A 22,438-nucleotide genomic window follows, 5' to 3' on the forward strand; every position below is an offset into this window, starting at 1 on the left:
TGTGTTTGTGACTTGGCTAAAAGGCGTACTAGGATGACATAACCATATTGCCTCGCCAGAATTTTGTTGCTTTATAGATAAAAAGTTATACGCCTTCTTATGGTGAATATGCATTCTTTCCGCATACCAAATATGCAAATTTTATTATCACACCTTGTCTATATGTAAACGAATCAACCATTAATACTTCGTTTTTACAAAACCGTTAGTTGGCTACCAATCATCCCCTAACCTGAGACAGTAGTGTGTCAGTACAACATGCGAACAAACTGTACAATCATTCGCAAAGGTTTCAACTCTTCAGATCGACACAAAGCATAAAAATAAGGCAAATTACTGTTATATTCCTTCCAAAAAACATAATTTGCAAGACTTGCTACATATTTTATACTACAACATGATCATAAAAACATATTTAGACGTATTTATAAAAGACAAAATTTTCCTGTACTGTTTGATCTGGAGGAACTAACTTACAAACTATTTTTTATTGAACTATTTTTTTTTTGTCTACCTTGGTTATCATTAAGATCTACACTGCATGTGTCTGACTCATTCTGTCTTACGCTTTCTCATCTGCTTCATGTCTATTCTTATTCATATGTTGCCCTTTTGGTCTGAAGTAATGAATTAGCTTAACTTCTATGAGGGGTGAAGCTTACATGTAATGTATCTGTTTAAAGAAACAAACTATACCCACCAGACTATAGATGGCCAGTGACCTTGACCCTAGTTTATAAGTACCTGTTCCAACTTGTCATTTCTAGAGTGTTGGGAGTTAACACAACACTTCACTTGTATTCTTCTAGATTTAAGAAGTTGGAAAGTTACTAAAATTACATTTATCTTGTGTATGATTCAAGACAAGTGCTTATGTTAATTAGAAATAGTAATTTCTTGTCTACGATGTATGACAAGTGTTGATTGAAATGGATTAAAATATCTTGACTACGATGCATGACAAATTTTTTTTCATTAAAGTGTTTGCCTACATTGTACGGCACATTTGTTACTTTATTAATTTACTCCTGTTTATTGAATGGGTAGATATTTAAAAGATTTTTTTTCCCTGAAGGTCGTGTGAACTCTTCAGAATTTATTCGTGTTTTACCTGTACAGGTATCATTTTATTACAATGGCTGAATTTTATAATGCAGATGTATAGCTTTTGCAAGATGTTGAAAAGGATTTTGATACAAATGAGGATGATGGCTATGATATTCATGACCTCTGGGTTGTTGATAAAATCAAAAAAAAGATTTGATGGAAAACCTAGACGTAGTTTGAATAAACCTTCTTCTGAAACAGTTAAAAAACCTGTTATATTTATAAAAGTCTCTGTCATTGCATATGACAAAACATTAAAACCTGTCAAAAGAAAGTCGTAAAGTCCAGTGCAACTGGCAAAGCTTCAAAATATCATAGTTTTGTGTGAAATATTTCTCCAAAGGAGATGGCAATGTTGAGATTTACGATGGGTATGCCTATTTATACATTGACTCATCTTATTTAGATAGTTTTATAATTAAAGCCTGTAAGAACTACGAGGTGTGAGACTGTTTTTCTACCTTCCACTCAAGCAAAGGTTGTAGAAAACTCTACTGTTGTATTCTCTATCAGTCCTATGGTGCCATTAGAGGCTTAATTTGATGAAGATTAAGTTCTTGATTTTGATTCGGATTACTTTGATGATACAGTGCATGTAACCCCTTCTGGGATTTGTGCCATTGCTGATAATAGTACAGGCCCAAATGAATTGATACTTCTTTTGATTCTGTATTAGGGGTTTCAGGTGCCCTTAGGGCTTCTCTTATTGTGATTAATGGTCCCAGTATCTGAGCCTGCTGTTTGACAGTTTAATCATGATTTTGCTTGGGAAATCCCAAAATTTATTACAAAAGGATAAAATTGGGTCTTAAGTTTCTTCTGTACTTTCTTAGACTGTTAATACTGCCATGTCAGTGAAAATTAAATCAAGACAGTAGCAAGTTGATGGAGGGAAAATACTTTCGTCCTGAGAACTGCGAAAATCTTAGTGTGCCTATGGTAAATAAATACATCTGAACGTCACTGCATAGACGGGCTCACACTGTGGTTTTAAAGATACAGAAACCCAGCGTTACATTGTTAAGGGGTTGACTGTCAGCCCCATTGTTCAGTTGGATAATCTTTGTTGTAAGAATGAGCCATAAGATCTTGATAATACAAAGAATTTATTGTCAGATTCAATATGTTCAAACCAATTTTCAATTCTGATGTTTCTGTTGATTCATCACTTTTATGGTTCTCATTGCATGGAGCAAATGAAGGAACTTGGTGATTACACCAAGATTCGTATAGCAGATCCTAGATTCCTTTCAAAGATTCCAGGTCTAACAATTATATTCCTCCCAGCAGGAGATACCAATATTAGTCTTTTAATTCCTGGGGCTATGTCGGTCGACAGAGCGCATGGTAATTCCCTCAATGAGAGCGAGAGGTTTTCCAACAGGGAACAGAGGATCTCAATGTGGTCACAGTTCTCAACCAGTTCCTATATACCAGTGTATACAGTAGAGAACTTAATTATTATGTTTGGGAAAAACTGCTAATGATCTATTTATATTAGATACAATAGAAATGGTCATAACATTGATCTTAATGTTGTGCTACAAAGTTTATCATTTAGCATAAAATACATTTCCCTTTACAAAAGGATGAAATAATTTCAGATGTCAAAAAATTGATAGCTAAAGGGGCTATTAAAAAAGTTGAATCATTTGAGAATCAGTTTATTTCCAATATTTTCTTAGTTCCTAAGAAAGATGTGTCTTCAAGGCCTGTTATCAATTTGAAAAAATTTAAACAAACTTGCAGCTTTTCATCGTTTGAAATAGGGACTATTTATCTTTTCTTTAGATATAATTAGAGTAATGGTTATCTGATATCCATATTTTAGTCGTGCATTGGGTTATGTTGTGTCTGTTTCTTTGTGAAATGATTATAAACGAAAAAAAAACTATGCCATTTTTGTTACACACAACAACGAATGTGTGCTTCCTAACGATGTTGAAAAATTCCGCATTGTCTCTTATAATTTTATGGAAAGCAATACAAAAATAAAGGTCCAGATTCTATACTGATCAGTTGCTGTCCATCCGTTTGATGTGTTTTATCATTTGAATTTGCCATTTGATTATGGACTTTCCGTTTTGAATTTTACTCGTAGTTCAGTGTTTTTGTGGTTTTTCTTTTTATTCTACACTGATGAACAATGTAACATCATGGACATTGTAAAGTATTATTCTTAATCAATATAAGGCTCTAACATTTTGAACTGAAGATATCAGGTTATAGTTTAGAAATACAAATAAGAATATATGGTATGAATGGCAATTTGAAAATTATCCATGCAAGTCAAGATCTGTAAAAAAGTAAACAGTTATACGTCACAATTTATATGCAGGTCGACCTTCAACATGGCGCCCTGACTCACACCAAACAGCAAGCTATATATTATTGATTTTAAAACATGTGGTCTCTCTATGTAAATAACATTGTCTTTAACATGTTTAATACATGTATCTATTAATGGTAGTGATTACTTCTTTTCTATGACTTACGCATTTAGAACATATTGATACCGTATAGTCGGTGCATAACTTTATGAATGTGTTACTTAATTAGCTCAGAACAAATTGTTTATTTTATAATTATTGAATTATGAACAATCTAAAAGTCGTTTGAAATATGTTGTCTGCTCTATGGTCGGGTTGTTATCGCTTTGACACATTCCCCATTTCCTTTCCAATTTTATTCTGTATAAAGATAAAAAAAAACTCTTGAAAATCTTGAAAATAGTGTTAAAAAAATATGATTAGAATTGGATTCTTAATGTTGACTTGATAATAGGTACTGTTTCCTCATGTAATTTATACATTTTTCTTTTGATGTTTACACCCGGATAGTGTCAGTATCAGTCGATAAGTCATGATAAATAAAAAAAAAAATAAAAAAAACAGTTCGTTATTGACATGCGCGAGTACACCGAGTAAAAATCTAATTCCCTTTTCACTCACGAAATCATGCGGTGCATTGCTTTTTTGTTAAGCAGAAACACACGAGTTTTTTGGTTCACTTTTTTATTCTGAAAAGTTAGTTAAGGTCTTATATAGATTATAGCTAATGTTCAACTGTGTTTATTTTAACAGCAACTGTAAGAAAAAACGATAAACGTTTAAAAATTGAGTTAACCACAGTATTTACTTTTATTTTTGCTCACCTTTCTATTTGAATCTAAGACAGAGTTTCATTTATAAGCAGTACTGTTGGGCTAGTGTTGTACCAATGTGTTGTCCTTTTGGTTCTCGAGAAGTATTTGTTCAACCTGTTTAGTCACTAATTAGTGTTACAAATCATATTTTGACGCAACCCATAAATAGTAACCAAAAAGGTACTGCTTTCTCACGAGAAAAACTGCTAAAAAATACAACAAAAAAATGTATACACTTTCGACATTGGTTGTGGGACATATTTAGATCACTATTCATAGACCAAAAATCAAATAGGAGAAACATTAACAGGTTACCGTGTGATACATATTTTTGTTAATCAAACGACAGGACTTTAGAAATATTCCGAAAAGCAAAAATAGGTAGACCGAAGTTTAGTTACACATTTTTGAAAATAGAAATGATAAATAACAGTTAGCCTATAGACTCCGCGACAACACCTAAACAAAATCAAAGTGTCTGATTAATCATTTCTCTCTAAAAAAAAACCAATGTGATCGTCCTGTTGTTCGTGAATTTATTTGCTATTTTACAGTACTAATGTCAATATCGTAAAGAAAGTCCTCTATGTTACACTAGTTTTATGGAACTCATACTTACTCTTATCATGGACAAATGAATTATTACACACCACGATTATAAATTTTCAAGGAAACTCATACTGAAATTGCATGGTTATACTTCATCTGATGAATTTTGTAAAAATACAGTCGTTACAATGTTAAAAGTAAGCGTGGTGTAACATATAGGACTTATTTTTACGATACTGAAATTGCATGGTTTTACTTCAACTGATGAATTTTGTAATGATTCAGTAAATGCAATTGTTGTACATTTTTAAGTTAAAGTTTTTTTCTTTTACTTTGATTAATCTATTGTTAATGTTTGTCAAAAGTAATTTATATAAAAGAAAATCATGTCATTAAAAAGGTATATATGGCTTGATTTATTAGTGATCACACCGTTTCTCGTGACGTGTCAAGAATTGTGTTATATTGAATTTAGGTATCAAACATTAAAATTTTATAAAGTATTTTTTGTGAAGAAATTGATAAAAACAAAACTTGATAAATTTCATGTGTCAAATGTACAAAATCATAAGACTAATGTTTTCAATTTTATAGTTTAAAAATAAGAAACAAAAGTGAAGTTGCTTTGATAGCATTTTTTACACAATGACAATCAACTGCTTAAATTATGCCTTTTTTCAAATGTGGGTTTTACAAACCAAACAAACGCTCCTTCTTATTTATAACTAGTCATAGTAAGAGGGGAAGGCTATACTAAATTATACCCATAACAATACCCGAATCAAAAGCCCAAATGTAACTTAATTAGGTTCTGTCTTCTATATAAAGGCAAATAGATTTAAGTATTTTTGTTTACGTAAATGGCTAGTAAAATGTAGGTCTTGATTTTATCAATAAAGCTTTCAAAAAATTGATATTAAAGTTAAAACAAAACAAAAGAAACGAAGAGATAATAAAATGTATTTGCAGTACATCTTACCATAGCAAAAACAGTCCATGGTAAACAATCATTCATCTCAAGTAGATGACCAAGTGCTGATGTGCAAGCCACAAATGAACCTTATACCAGAAACACCAGTTATATAATTGTATTATCATAATTTGAAAACAATTATTGATCTCAAATAGAAAAGTAAAACTTAAAGGTTAAACACACATACAAACAGAATATGAATTATGCGTTCGAAATACAACAAATACAACAAATCATGAAAGCCTTCACATGCTTAACTTATATTATCTCAATTGTTTTGTTACCTTTTTATGTTTTAGACGACAAAACCGTTTGAAATAACTATAACCCTCAAGTTATATCTGGCAAAAAAAATAACATATTCAAATATATGGATAATGCAATGTGATTTCAAATAATAGCATGAAGCGGTTAGTCATGAGAACAAAAGTTAACAATATGAAGCACCTTCAATATTCCTTTTGAGGCATTAAATTTGCTGTTTTAAAGGTTAAGTTTTACTCTAATGCATTATAAACTTCACAGTAAGTACCAACATGTGAATAAATTGTGGACATGATGTGTACTTAGTTCACTTTGCTATTAAATTCATATTTCCTGTTTTCTAAAGTAATATTGTTGACATGTTTTGATTTCTTTTTTGTTTCAAAATATAAACTTAAATACGTGATTGTAAAACATTTTGGATATGTTAAGTGTGGAAAACTGAATACTTACTTTTATTCCAGGGTTTACGTTACGGAGAAAGGCATGAATTAAAGTGTTTTGATTTTTGAACAAGTCTTTATCATGTGTGAAAATTTTAGATAGACTGACAAAATCAAAACACATAAATATCACTGTCTACTTTAAAAAACACTTATAATCCTTTTAGAAGGCGTTATCTAATTTATTTCGTACTTTTGAAAACGTGAACTCAGTTTGATTATCCAAGGAATAAATTTAAGAATAAACAAGACATTGCTGTTTTTTTTTCAAGTAAGATCATGTGGAGATAATATGATTTACAATATTCAAGCAGCCTTACAGTAAACTTCGAAATGTTCATAAACATATAAGGTAATCCCTCATCTTAAAGAATGGCTTCATATTTTTTTCTAGAAGGAGGAGGTATAGCGCCTAGCCAAAATCCATATTTTCTAACTGTTTTGAAAACACATTTTAAATGTGAAATAAAGTTTAAAGTATTTGCATTTGTTTTAAAAAAAAGTATATAAAATAAAGATATTGAGTTTAAGTCATTATCCTTGTTACAGCATCATCTCATTTGATCCATTGAGTGAAAAGTTGCGTAGTAATACATTACCAATGTAACTTTTTAAATAAATATATGAAAAGAATTCTGATATAGTTTTTGGAGGTACACGTGAATAGATTGACAGTCAGTTGATAGTTGTGCATATAAATACCAATTTATTCTAAGAGGAACAGTTATATACACCCCTCGAACAAAGGAACTATCTTATCCGGATGACGACCGATGACCAGAAACAGCCTATACACGTTGAATTTCTGATTGTGACAGACTTAGCAATGGTAAGTATGCAACAGTGGTAAACACAAAAGTCAATACAAATTTGAAAAAGTGTTATACATTGTGACATTTTCTACAATAAAATCTTTACGAAACTTGTGGTGATCATTTCGAAAGTAGTTATATTATTAGAAATAAAAACTGGTCGCCATTTTTTGACAAATAATTCAATACAAAAACAGTGAACAAAGTTGCCTTATAGTTAGTTAGTGTACTGGAGAATATACAGCTTGATATTCATCGTATGTTTTATATCTTTCAATTTAATTTGTAACGTTGTTGTTGTTTGTTTTGTATTTTTTTTCTTTCGATATCATTATTAGGAGGAAGAGAACAAAACAGTTAAATGAATTCTAAAAGCTATGAGAATTATATTTTTATTTTCATATTTTTTATATACTAACTCAATATATGTGAAAAACAATCATCATTGAAAATATTTTGCATATTTAAAAAAGCAGATATGGGCAACACTAGTTTCGGTTTGTTTCGTTAAATATCGGAAGGTACATGCGCAGTCCTCGAATTGTTTCTTTTATTTTTTCACAGGTACATACGTCGTAGTGTTTTGTTTCTGCACTTAATGTATGGGAATATCTTTACAACACTAACTAAAGTATTAAAGTAATATGTTTTCAGTAATTGAGTACGTTACTATAGTTTTCTATGAAACTGATTTTCTATGAATAGATTGAACTTTATTTTATGTTATTATTAAAACTTATGTAACCATGATATAAATAGTTATATTCATATATATAAACATTCAGCACATCAAAATAAAAAATCCTATCTTCTATCAATGTTGACTTTCTTTTATGCAAAGTCATAATGTATTTAAATATTTTATTTTCTAAAATATAATGACGTAGTCCTTGACGAAAAGGTGAACATTTTGGAAAGTTTCCAAGTATATACGTATGAATCAACCTGTATATTTCCGAAAACCCATAAAAAGAATTCTTCTGTTCACAACAAACGATCCTTTAAATTAGAGTTTTCTGCTACTCCTTTATCACAAAACTTGAACAAACTATTACCGACAGTAAAAATATTTTTTTTCTTTTTCTATACGTTTGTTTTCTGGTTTTTTTTAACGTCTTAAAGTAATACCTGTTTTTTGTTCATTCTTTTTCTAAAGGTAGAATAAGGTAGAAGTAAAAGAGAGGGATTAACTACGTTTTTCGTTTGAAATCATACATTACGAACAGTCTCAATACTTATCTTAAATTTAAAACTCTTAGTATATAATCATATAGATATCTTTTTAACATTATTCATTAACAGAAATTGTAACAAAAATATCAATGATAATGTACTTGTCAACTAGGTAATGATTCCTTAATCTTGTAATCGTAATATATTTTTATAATGAATCCAGATCCGCAATATCAGAAATAAATAAGTCGTTAAAGTTTTTCTTTTACTTTGATTATCATAAGTTGATAATAATTGGAATCCGTCATACCATGACTAAATAGCATAAAATATTTATTTTGTTTTGTCTCAAGTAAAAACATTTTAGGTAAAAAAAAATATCGTTTATCTATTCAAAATATAAATGCTTACCTTCATGCGCAGTAAAATAAGAAATATGAAATTGGTATTTTAATGTGTTAAATATCTCTACCCAACGTTAACCAGGTAATCATTTACGTATATACCCGTAATAGAATACTTTATTTACAATGTATACTTACTAAGACAGGTATTGATTTACACAAAAACTAAATGCAGGATACAAAGTTCTTTTTGTTACCCTTTAAATCCCCGTCACATTTATGTCAATCATGAATCAGCATATTTTTAGTATCAAGAGTCGAAATTTATCATAACTTTCATATGTATTTAAATTTCTTATACTATAATGAAATGTGAATACACTTAATAATTTTAGAGGTTAGTGTAACCTATTTTGAATATTCATTGTTCCTACCAGCAATTTTTTACTCGTTCACACTTTAACGTCCAGTGAAGTAAAAGAATACAAAATTTGCATATACATCTTAGTGAAAAGTGATCCGATTTTGTATAAGCAATATTCAACAATGCCCTCTTGTATGTCTCTTTTCCATATATGGATGATCATCAGATGTAATTTAATTGGTCAATACGTGTATACATAGTTATCAAATGCATATAATTAAATACGCAAGACGCGCGTTTCGTTAACATAAAACTCATCAGTGACGCTCAGATCAAAATAGTTATAAACACGATAAAGCCAAATTCCAAAAGGTAATCTATGCCTGGGATCAAAACAACCTTCGTATTTCGAAAAATTCATACTAAAAAAATCCAGTGAATTTATCAAAATGACCATACACTTGATATTCATATCAACACCGAAGTAATAACTACTGGGGTGGTGATACCTTAGACGAAGAAGACGCAAGCTAATCAACAGGTTTAGGGTTTGATAAACTTAACAAGCACCTACAGAAATACTGCCGAAAAATGTTATCCGGTATTTACCCGGTTTACATTATTGTCCATTGACGTATGTTCAACTGACTTGACATTTTTACTGGCGCGTATATATGATACATGACAATTAATGTTACTAATATTAATATCAATACCTATCCATAGGCTATTCCATCTGCAGATGAACCATCGACTAAAGATCGAACGAAGAGAAAACGTAATGGACTTTACGATTTGACAAAACAATTTTCAGTGAATGGACGAAAACAACTAAAACATCAGGTAATCTTTTTTGAACATTCAGCTATTTTGCAGAGCAGTCTGACAATATAAATTGAAGAGTTGATACAGATGACAGATTTGTGGAACTTTACCTATAAAGCTGTCAAGCATGTACCTTGTCTGTGAATACACTCTTGAAATACATAGTATAATGTCTACATTGATACTTTTCGTAGTTTGTTGTTGAATTTAAGTAAGGCAAGTCCGATTTGATTTGGTTATTTTTCGATTAATTTATAGGCCATTATACTATTTACATGTATGCTTGAATCACACATTGTTGTTATTTTCATCGTAATGGTGGAATCTTGATTTCATACAATTAATCAATCATATCAGATATAAATATAAATATATATAAATATAAGATTTGGTATGATTTCCAATAACACAACTCTCTATTTTTAAGACAAAATGGCAAAGGATTCAACAAATGATGCTGATCTCACGGTCCTCATTGGCGTAACTCATACTATACAGCGTAAGAAGCTATATAAGGTCCTAAAATGAAAAATATTAAATAATTCAAACTTCGAAGGGTACGAAGACCCTTATCCATGAAGTGCATACGTCGTGTTGTTCTTTACATTACCAACCCGATTATAAAATGCTCCATGTCGGTGAAAAAGGATACGGGATGAGATTTTCGATAATTGGAATATATATCCGTTGTCATATGTAAAACAGATATCAAATGAAATATATCATTATATTATACCAATAAAATCTTATCCGAAGATAAGTTCATGTATACATATTATATATATTTTAAAGTTCTTTTCCTTCTATTTTAAGGTTAAAAATGAAAAGAGCAGAATGTTTTCTAAAATGGACCACCAATGGATAACAAAGAAGAATCGTCATCTCCTCAGAAGAAGACAAATTAAGAAAAAGCAAAAACGAGAAATACAAAAAAACAGAAAAGAAGATAGAATTGGATGCATGCATACTTGTCGAAAAAATAAAATTAACAACTTTCCTTACATCGGGAAAGGTTCGCGTCATGTTGATTTCATTGATACGCAAAACGATTATGAAAAGGGGCAATCATTTTGTCGGGTTTCTTCAAATTTTAGAAATATTTCCCATAACGAATACCCAATCAACTTTAACATCTCCGAAGCACGTGGTTATACATATGGTACACATATCATCAATGATCCGATGGTTGGTGATCTGAATTTACGTCGTAATAGATTTGGAAGCACCTTAGTATGGAACGAATTAAATCTAGGGCACACCATACCGTTCGAATCGCTGGCATTTTTGGATTCGATACTCTCCTATGATATTCCTCCCTTTGGGAATACAAGAATAATACATTCTATGGAAATAACACTTGGACACACTAATCCGATCCCAGTCTGTATGCTTGGACACACTCGACCATTTTGAGAAGATAACAGTAGCTTATGCAGTTTAGTCTGAATTCGTGTATGTTACGGGACACAGTAGTCTACGAGTTGTCAGAAAACGCCCATGTAATTATCGCTGCTTAATTATCATAAATAATAGAAAAAAATGTCGGTTGTTGAATATAACGCCAATTTCCTTTTTAATTATTTATATCTGTTTGATTATTTACTTCAGGCTCACCAATCATGACAGTTGGCAATAATCCTGCCAGAAAAATTGTATTTTCAACTCAGCTTGCATTAATATCTTCTTCTGGGGTTCGTATTGCTTATTCTTTAGTTTTATGTTGTGTCATGTGTGCTGTTGTTTGTCTGTTTGTCTTTTTCATTTTTGGCCATGGCGTTGTCAGTTTATTTTCGATTTGTGAGTTTGACTGTCCCTTTTGTATCTTTCGCTCCTCTTTTGTAAATGCCTTATATGGTGTATTTATGAGATCTGTCAAGTAGATATTAAATTGTGAAGGGTTTCATCTGCCTCAGACATAACTCTTTAAGAGTTTTGATTGTTTGACGACGAATATGTTCTAATTGTAATAACAACAATCTCGACCCCTTTTGCCGAGTGACATACCGAGTTACACATGTCACCGTTGTTTTACTTACATACGCAACACACATGTGTCGCATGTTGTAGTAGGATCTACTCGCCCTTCCAAAACACCTACGTTCAAACCAATTTTTTGTTGGTTCGTATTGATTAGTCTTTGGTTTTCTATGTTGTTTTGTGTACTGTTGTTTGTCTTCTACCGACTCCAAAGTCTTTAAAGATTTGAAAAAGTAATTTGGTAAACATCCCGAAAATATGCAAATGTTAATTGTCAAAATGCAAATTTGATACGCTGGTAAGACCTAAACTAATCATTTTATGTATCGGGAAATCGGTCCAAGACTAGGCATGATTATTCAATTTGAAAATAGCTCTAGTTATAGATATAAACTACATTACAGCTTATAATCTTACAAAATTATCGATTTGAAAAATACTGGGATTTACATTTTCAAACAGTTTTCAATGATTCGCAATTAATTTTCAACATATTGTTTTCAGGTTATGAGTTGTCTTGCTGCGACAACAGGCAGGTCAGAGGTCAAACAATGACGAATAACATGAACTCTTGGCGAACTTATTTTTATTACAAACAATCAAAGGAACACTGTTTCCAACAACCAATTTTCTACAACTGCAATACATTTAGATTTAAAAGAAGTCTATTGAATCAAGAACACGCCTTATGTGAGTCTTCAAATATGAACGGAAAAGATGTCTTTTTTTTCGTTCATACCTTTTTTATGGTTTTTCTCTTTAAAACTCATTGCCTCTGCCTTTGCAATATCTGTTAAAGGGGATTCTCTAACAAATAAGTGAACTAGCGTTGTTCAAATTTTAATTTTCTGTGGTGAAACATACCATTTGCACCTTGGTCTCCTTTTACATATTTACCTTTCTGACATTACTGGTTGATGGAAAATAGGGGCGGGTGATAACAAAGGTATATTCAAACTCACAAGTCGAACAAATTATCTAGAAATTTAAATATGAATTTTATATTAAATTTGTTGTTTCTTTGTCTATTGTTTGTGTGAATTCTGCGACATTGATACAAAGGTACATAATTGTGTAAATTTTAATGGAATGTGTATGCTGCATGAAATTTGAAACTTGTCACAGACACACGTTTAATCAAAATACTAATACAAATGTAGAAGGTTTTAATTCACGTATACAATTATTTTGAATAAAATTGAGATAGAAAATAAAGAATACGTCAGAGGGATAACAACCCGACATAAGAGCAAACAACAGCCGAAAGCCATGAATGGCTCCTGAACCCAGCCAGAAAATCTCGTACCTAGAGGAGGTCCTTAGCTGGCCCCGAAATAAAATTGTGTACTAGGTCAGTGAAATTGACGTCACACTAAACTTCAAAACATACATTTGACCTGAAATTAAAAAAAAAAACAAACATACAAGACTAACAAAGGTCAGAGGCTCTGGACAGGCGTTCACTAAAAAAAAAAGTAAGATTTTTATAAATAGAGTGTTCAAATCGAGAATTTGTTATTAAAGAACCAATCCTCATTCAGGACCAATTATACAGCATGTCGTTTGCCATTACAATAAGTTTCACAGCGCTCTACTTTTCCTTTACAATCTTGTCTACATTGTTTGTCGAGCAATCCTTTACAGTAGCTTTCACATTCCCAGCGAGATTCCTCACACACACCCAGACAATTAGTGCCATATCCCATTATAACTGAGACCATCAGGGTTGCTATTATAAGCACTGCAAAATGTTGTGCCTATAAATGAAGTATTATATTATAATGCGGATGACTATTTAACGGTTTCGGTACTTATACATCCCCGGATTTCAAATGTTTGGTTTTGAGAGTTCCTAATGAAGGTAAATTCAGAAAAACGCTTCGCAGAAACAGAACTATTAAACGTGTTGTTTTCATTTTTTTACTAGATTTTGTCATGTAAGAATAATAAGGTTTAAGTGAGTCAATAAACTTATTGATACTGGTCACGAGAATTCCGATTGTATTTTTGGATTTTACTCATTGTTGAAGGCGTATTTTATATGTAGTTATTTATATCCCTGTCTTAACGACAGACAATTGTTCCAATGGTTATCAAACTACATACATCTCTTCGCTTGTAAGTTAATCGTTCTAAAAATTAATACTATTTGAAATGTTCAACCCAAGCAGATAAAAAATGTAAAATTTTGTGTACAAATTGTATTAGTTGTTTATGGAGAGATACAATGCTACTTCACAATGATGGTTCCGCTTTATGAAACAGCATTAACAATTTCAAAAATAAAACTAATATTTTATCATGAGAATTTACTCGTGTAAAACAGTAAGAATGGAATGTCTTTGGGTAAAAGAAAGAACTCCAAACACAACATATTGTTCATAAAAATAGCAATTTGAACAAGTCAATCAAATCAGTATTCTCGATGTGATTCGTCTGTAATCATAGCTAGGTATTTGCAATCAAAACATAATATCATAAGTATTCGGATATTTTGATGATAACCAAATAAGATAAATGAATTTTTATTTATTGGTTCACTGGCAAATATTTCATGCATGGTCAGCACAAATAAATGGCTATACTTATAAAATGTATTCCACGATATAAAACGATTGCCACTGTTTTGACAAATAGTATATACGCAGATGCTTTGTTTGTTTGTTCATTCCGATATATGGTTTATGTAGAAAGGTCTACAAGTCTACATTCGTCTGCTCTACAACGCATGCCTTGTGTTGTTCTTATGTTGTGCAACTGTCCTACGTAAAGAGAGGATTTAGCGCAAACAAACATGTTTAGTCGTGTCACATTCTTTGTGTCCCTGTCAAAAGTCAGAAGCCTGTTGTTCAGTGGTTGTAGTAGCTTCGTGACTCATGTGACTGTCATATTTGTTAATCGTAAATTGTTATAAATTAGGCCGTAATTTTCCCCACTGAAATGTGTCATATTTTCCATGTCGGGACCTTTTAAAGCCGACTGTACGGTTGTTCTCATTGTTGGAGGCTGCATGGTGGCCTCTTACTACTAATGTGCTTTGTCTTTATGCCTTTTTATGGTTTATTTTATAAATATGACGAATTTCGATGGCAAAACTCGGTACTCATACATTACGGCATTGTGTTATTGGTCTATAATAATTTTTGTGTTCTTTTTTTTTGGTCATTTTTGCGTAAAAACTATGTGCTTTGTCTATATCCAGTTTTGTGTATCAATGATACATATGACGTGGCTCTGTACTTGTACATCCCGTCATTATGTAATTGTACATATGCACATTTTTGTATTCTTGTCTCTCATTTTTCTTAATATGTGCTTTGTCTACATGTCTTAGTGTGCCTCTTTGCTACGTATTTTTTTTTTTTTATAGTGATCAAGATTTAATCACAAAGTTGACTGATGTTTGACATTTTTACCAATTATGTCTGATCTGCTCAAATATCCTTGTAACTATAATGTAATTTGATTCGACTGTCATACAGGTGAGAGGTTTAGCTAGCTATAACCCAGGTTTTATCCACCATTGTCTAAATGAGAAAATGCCTGTACAAATTCAGGAATATGACAGTTGTTATTCATTCGTTTGTTGTGTTTGAGCTTTACATTTTGTCATTTGATTATGGACTTTCCGATTTGAATTCTCCTCGTTTTTACTTTTTACATTTACTTAATTTGAACTTATGTCGATAGTTGTTGTCTCATTGGCAATCATACCACATCTCATTTTATTTAAATATTGTCATTAACAGGTACCAAATATATACATTTCAACTCGGTCATGATACAAATACACCCCATTAGATAACTAACCAGTTGTGTGATCTAATGTGATCTAATGTTGCTGTGCATCAAATTCGTAAAAAAACGCCGTAAGTGATTGTTCTTTTAAAATAATACATTTTAACTACGATTTCGAGATTAGGATGTCCTTGCATTGCAAGAATGTATTGTACATATTTATTCTAGACAATTCAAAAGGAATTTTCGTCTGAACCTTCTAAAATGAAAATAGCTTAGAATCCCTTCTAGACAAATTATTGTCTGTCTATTGTAATTATGATCTGTATTTTTAATTTGTTTGACGTTTTGCTTAGTTATGAAAGCATGTCATCATTTGTTATACAACACGTGCAAGAAAGATTTTAAATGATAAACGGTCTTACCTTCATTTCCACTATTCTTATATGTATCTCTCCTCTATATGAGTTATTTTGGTGGCAGTTTATTTTTCAACTTGAAAATATCAACTGTTCTGGAATATGTATGCTTACTTTTACGCCTCACTCAAAATAACCATGTACAGGATATAATCAAATCTCATTATTTTTTAATGGTACAGATAAAAAGAAATTAGAAATTAGAAATTAGTCAGCTTTTAAGCTAAATTTTATAATTTGAAATACAACCTACGAATACAATATCAAAAGTGACATTTATCATAATGGATAATTATCTAATTAGAACGCCATCATTAAACATAATATTATAATATCAGGGACACCTGTTACTCGCTGTGGTCGGTTTGGTCCGTTTGTATCCACTCACTACAGTAGTGGTGGCTACATTGAAATTGTCCGTCAGCCCGTTAATCCGTTCATGAAATAAATATTTTCTCCACACTTTTCTCATGAATTGCATAACAAATTTGGCAACAGATAGACAGTAATGGATGAGTCGTAACATATGTACACTGTTTGGATCTGCCAAGCCAACAATATTTACATATTCCCTGTGAACTTAATTTTGTTAATTGCACTCTCTTGCAAGACCACTACCCTATCTGGAACTGGATTTGCTTACTCTTCAGGAGCACCTGAGATCATCTTAAGTTTTTGGTAGGTGTTTTTGGTGTGGTTCGTGTTGCTTAATCTTTAGTTTTCGTGATTGTTACTCATTAAATAAAACAAAAGTCACCTGATATCAAATGAGAAACAAATCGGAACACAAATACTAATAATCAAACAATGAACCATAAAGTCAAGGTCAGAATAAAAGATACTTCGTAACCTAGGAGATATGTAAGAAATGTATAATCCATTCAGATCTTCTCACTTCTGAAATATATAACTTCAAACACAAAGTTCGAACCGACTCGGACTTTGAATTCTTTGGTCTCAAATTCTGGTTTTGAGTGTATGATACATTATTGTATCTTCAATTGAAGGCAGAATGTTTTCCTCCGATATAGACCAAGCTTGGCTTTCTTTCGTTGGATTGCTGTCTCGTTTGACTTATTTCTAACAAACGTATAATAAATGAATGTTTTCGTCTAAATTTAAGTAATCGAAATCAGGATAATCAAAGCAGAAACAAAATTAAAAAGAGGCGAAGGGAACCCAAGTGCTATTCAAACCCATAAGCCGAAAAAAACACCTGCAAAGTCATGCTTAAAAATGTTAAAGACAAACAGACAAACAACAGTACACAAACATAACAAAGAAAATATGAGCAACACAAACATAATTGTAAACTTTGGGTCATCTCAGGGCCTTAACTTGGGGCTATCTCAGGTGCCTTACTTGGGGTCATCTCAGGTGCTTTGCAACATAAAGCAATTAAAACAAGCTATGATTTACAGAATGATTTATTTCATATAATTATAAAAAAAGTGTATCCATGAAACTTTAAAAGAACTTTCTATTCTTCGAAATCTCCTTCCTCAAGATCTTCTTCGACCTCATAAGGTACATGCACGTTACGTTTTTTGTTAAATTTGCAAATCGCCATACAGTCTTTCTTAAGTCTATTGCACTTCTTTTTGCAAGATTTGTCGCTGTGACTTAAACAAAACTCCAGCTTGCAGACTCTGACCTCGTCCTTACAGATCTTCTTACATTCTTTACTAGCCATCACCGTCGACACCATTACAATGGCAATAACCAGGACCAATACAAGTGCTTTAGTCTGAAATGAGATGCATAATTATATGTAATAATTACATTATCTTTTTAGTCTAATGAAGTTGAGTTGTGGCACGAAATTTGCAATTTGATTATAAATTAAGACCACATTTTTATCTGTTGTGCTATTTGCGATTTTAGTGGAATTAAACTGATGAGTTCTGAAAATGGGAAATATGTCCACCATTATTTTAATCGCAATAACAAAACAGATACATTGTATGAAATTCAGTACGAAAAAATGAAGTAATTAGCTGTGCATGTTAAGTGAATAAGGTTGACGGCATAAAGAACTGAAAAATCTAACAGCAACTCGAAAAGTACAAATTCTGTCTTGGAAAAAAATCATCTATTAAATTAAACAACGCAAATAGCTAGAAACGTCCATAAAGGTGGATTTCTACCAATATGAGCGATTTTAGTGAAATTCGGCTCTTTATTTGTTTTTGAGACAGTTTTGGATCAATTTTGCAATTTTATATATTTTTTTAATAATCATTATTATAAATTGCCTTGGCAGAAATTCGGATAACCATCAAAAACATGTGTTTTTAACAGACAACAGATAACTTTATTTACAATGTTTGTTCTTCTGATTATGAATATCACGTTTACTCATGCGAAAATTTGTCAAATAATATTTTTAGAAATCTTTTAAATTTGGTTGTATGGACTTACTTTGAATTATAGTACGATGTTTAATAGTACATTTTGTACATGTTAATTTTTTTAGGTGGACTTTTTAAAATATATGGTATGTGATAGATTTTTGAAGAATTTTATAAAGCTACCTTTAATAACTCAAAGTTAGATATCATTTGTGTTTTTATATTTTCTTTTGATAGGGTGCTGTCTCAATACCATTTACCCAACACATTTTCATATTTCTTTTTCATTTTGAGAATTGTACTTTATCCTTCATTGCGACCTCATTTAGAACCCCGTTGAAAGACATGTTGTTTACAGTGTATTATAGTTTATCACATTACACCTAATCGATCCTAATCGCTATTGATTTTTTATTCCATTCCGGATAACTTCTAAAATTACACAACTTTTTCATCCAGTTGAAGCAATCTGGGACCCTGTTAAACAATGCACCATGCATGATACTTTTTAATGAGACCTGTTTAAACTACCGTAAATACTTCAAACAAAATATTATTTTACTTCAATTTTAATTTTAAAAAAGTGGATCATAATCTGTCAAAGTTTACTAATGATCACTTTCTAAAGTTTTCCCTCCCCTAGCTCACTACTGACGTCCTCTATTTTCGGAGGTCTAACCCTAACAGGAAGTTGTTTTTCCCGGATTGGACTAAAGCGTTAAGCTGTATTAGGATAACTTTACAGATATAACAGCTGGCTAAAATAACTAAATCAGTAAATGAATTAAAATGATTTCTGTAGACACTTCTCACTTTTTAACTTTTCGAACAGTCATTTTTTCTTTAACTTTTCCAATAGTAATTTTTTCACTAAACATTATTTTTAGTTGATAGAAATTCAACATGTCCTACCAAAACTCGGGTGTTTATATTTGTACAAATTGAATTTAGAGTGTGCTCTTGTTTTAAAATACGAATGAATGAATGATGTGTGTCTTCCGACGCCAAGTATACTTAATTGGGTGGTATTTGGAATTCGTATATGATTTTAAAAACATTTAGAGCTCATTGAACTGCACATAACTATCGGAAAATTATGTATACACCACTTAAAATTAAACGAAACGAAGATTTATTAAAATCACACATAAATGTAACATGGGGTTCTAAAAACATGCACATAAATAATTTGCCTTATCGTCCAGCGACAAATATTTCATTCATATAAATTAAATAAATTAATTATTTATGCACAGGATGGATCTGAAAAATTGGTTGACAGATTTGATTTCAGAGCAACGTGAACAAATGGTGTATTAGATATAACAGATGGTTTGCCCTGCCAAATATTGTACATGCCACTTGTGGACCGCTTGAAGAGTATTTGAAAAATATTTTAACATGCATGAAGCGTGATTCTCGTGTTATGCAAATCATCAGATTAAAAGTCCCAATATATTTGAACGCGCGTTTATGCATACTAAAAGAACGCCCTCTTAATATATGATTACTGACAGAAGGAAAATATTAAAATGAGCTCATTGCTAAACTCATTAAGAAGTCATTTCTTTGGATTTAGTAACAGTATGCTAAAACTTGTTTGCTCAATAGCATATACGCTCAATTAACAATCATCAAGTACTAGTACGGATGAGGCCAATATATTGTTAGACACAACCACTAACATATCGAATAAATAACACTTATGTATGAAAATAAGGAGATGTGGTGTGATTGCCAACGATACAGCTATCTATAAGAGTTCAACACACGAAGATAAAAGCAAATATAGGCTCCGTATGGTCTTCAACAATGAGAAAAAACCTAAACCGTATAGTCATCTATAGAAGTCCTCGACATGGAAAATTAAGAGCAATTAATACGGCCTAATCTATACAATACAGTTTAACGAAAAAACAAATACGACTGAAATGAACCAATGACAACCACAGAATTATAGGCTACTGAGCGTTGAACATGTGCACACAAGATGTGATGAACTTTGAATGATAAAGTTAAAAATTGAGTTTGTTCACAAATTTTAAAAATTACTTTGACTATTAAGAATAAAATCGTATTGAAAGGGCCAATTTTCATGAAAATATTTAACACCATTCAAAATATCGTACGTAATTCGGAATTTCAGTGCTTGGTGTATGCAATTTGAGTTTTTAACTATATAATGATATGCTTCCGAATATTTGAATGCATAATGAAAAAAAAAGAAAAAAAAGAAAAGTGCAGCTTATAACTTCAATTTTGATGTTTGATAAACTTAGAATATTTAAAAAATCCCAGAGACACAAACATAGATTTGTAATAAAAAATAAGAAGGTTGTTTATAAAGATTTTCAATCAGAATAAATATATCGAGTGCACAATAGTGCAAATCAAATTTAAGTGAGAAAAAAAAACACACTAATGGTATGGACCTGTTTCTGTATTTTTAAATTTTTAGGCCTTTTTCTCTAAAAGTTTCTTTTTTGTTGTTGATTATTCTCTAAATATTAGCATCTAGTATTGCAGTTTAGAGTTTTGAAATACCCCTTGATAAAAAAAAAATGTGAAATTAATACTTAAACTAATACAAGGCTTACCTGCATGTTTTCTGTGTTGTGAATTAAACTGTTCAAATCGCAAATTGGAATGAATGCAACAATATATTATATTTGAATATTTATACTATAACTTAAATAGCTTCCAGATATAATTAACCAATTTAGATAAAAGATAATACATATTTATTCGCTAGACATATGTTGTATATGTGTACCCCTTGCAACATACGGGTATTCCAACTCAACATATAAAACGGACAGGTGGTTACTCGGTATGTATATGGAGCGATCAGATATTATTTCGGGGAAAACATGTGCATGTATATGACAAATGGAGCGTTGCAAAACTTTATGATGATCTTTACTTCAAATGAAAATTTGAAATGCTATACTTGTATTGATTCATTGAAAAGAGTTCGCCCCTAACGATTCTGAAAAAGTTTCATGGAAAGTGAAAACTACCAAATTCTTATATTTATATCGTCTTTGTATGCCTTAGCTATCGATGTTCGCTTCTATAAAACAAAGTGGCCAACTTTATAATGGAGTTTAAAAATAAATCAAAGTTTCAAATCATAATTATGTTCATAAAAAAAATCAAACACAAAATACAAAATGACCCTTTTCAACTTTTTTTGTCATACACCACTGTCCATGTTAAGGGGAAGGGTTTGACAACCGCAAACATGTTTTACACCGCAACATATATACAGGAGACTGTGATTCAGTGGATGTGGCGTGTTAGTTTATATTATATTTGTTTTTCGTTCATTGTTTTTACATAGATTGGGCTGTAGTATTTTTCGTTTTAAGTGTTTTACATTCTTTCTTGTAGCGCCTTTTATCGGCGACTGAGAGTGAACGTAAAATGACTGGACTAGGGATAGTGTTTTCACATTAGAAATTATACCACATTTTCTTATATTTGTATCGTTAAAATGCGGGGGCCGTGTGAACGAAGCAATCCTAGGACTAGGACATGTCTTAGGATGGTCTTAGGACACGTCTTAGTCCTAAGTCAGGTTAACGTAAGTGTCATAAAATAAGATATGGCCTAAACTTGGTCATACAGTTACGATATATTAATAGTTGTCTTTGGATAGTCCTAAAGGTTATGATAAATAAAAACAACAAACATGACAAAAACTCAATTATAAAAATACTAATATAATATATTAAACTATTTAAGTATTGACTTAAATTAAATTAATTAAACAAAATAATTTTCAATAAGTTATAGTTATTAACCAAGCAAGTCGGTATATAGCATTTAATCTGCACGGCTCCAGTGACCCTTATTCACCCGAACGACATATCTTGGAATACTTTCATTGACACGGCCCCTGGACCCCCCCCCCCCCCATAAAAAAAATGCAGGGAAATTTTTGGCAGGACG

General features: G+C 31.4%; 3 long non-coding RNA genes across 3 annotated transcripts; 1 reads left to right on the forward strand and 2 right to left on the reverse strand.

Annotated features, from left to right (window-relative positions):
- Positions 1 to 7,127: 7,127 nt before the first annotated feature.
- LOC143051229 (uncharacterized) lies at positions 7,128 to 11,533 on the forward strand. Its single transcript, XR_012970659.1, has 3 exons — positions 7,128 to 7,310; positions 9,901 to 10,017; positions 10,813 to 11,533. It is a non-coding gene; the product is annotated as an uncharacterized LOC143051229 (long non-coding RNA).
- A 1,014-nt stretch (positions 11,534 to 12,547) lies between these two features.
- LOC143051230 (uncharacterized) lies at positions 12,548 to 16,264 on the reverse strand. The gene is made up of 2 exons (XR_012970660.1): positions 16,140 to 16,264; positions 12,548 to 13,733 (listed from the first exon to the last, which is right to left on the reverse strand). It is a non-coding gene; the product is annotated as an uncharacterized LOC143051230 (long non-coding RNA).
- Positions 16,265 to 17,544: 1,280 nt separating this feature from the next.
- Positions 17,545 to 21,220, reverse strand: LOC143051231 (uncharacterized). The gene is made up of 2 exons (XR_012970661.1): positions 21,082 to 21,220; positions 17,545 to 17,880 (listed from the first exon to the last, which is right to left on the reverse strand). It is a non-coding gene; the product is annotated as an uncharacterized LOC143051231 (long non-coding RNA).
- Between the last annotated feature and the right edge of the window lie 1,218 nt (positions 21,221 to 22,438).

The sequence above is a fragment of the Mytilus galloprovincialis genome, chromosome 11 (assembly GCF_965363235.1).
Source record: "Mytilus galloprovincialis chromosome 11, xbMytGall1.hap1.1, whole genome shotgun sequence".
In the NCBI taxonomy this organism is placed as follows: Eukaryota; Metazoa; Mollusca; class Bivalvia; order Mytilida; family Mytilidae; genus Mytilus; species Mytilus galloprovincialis.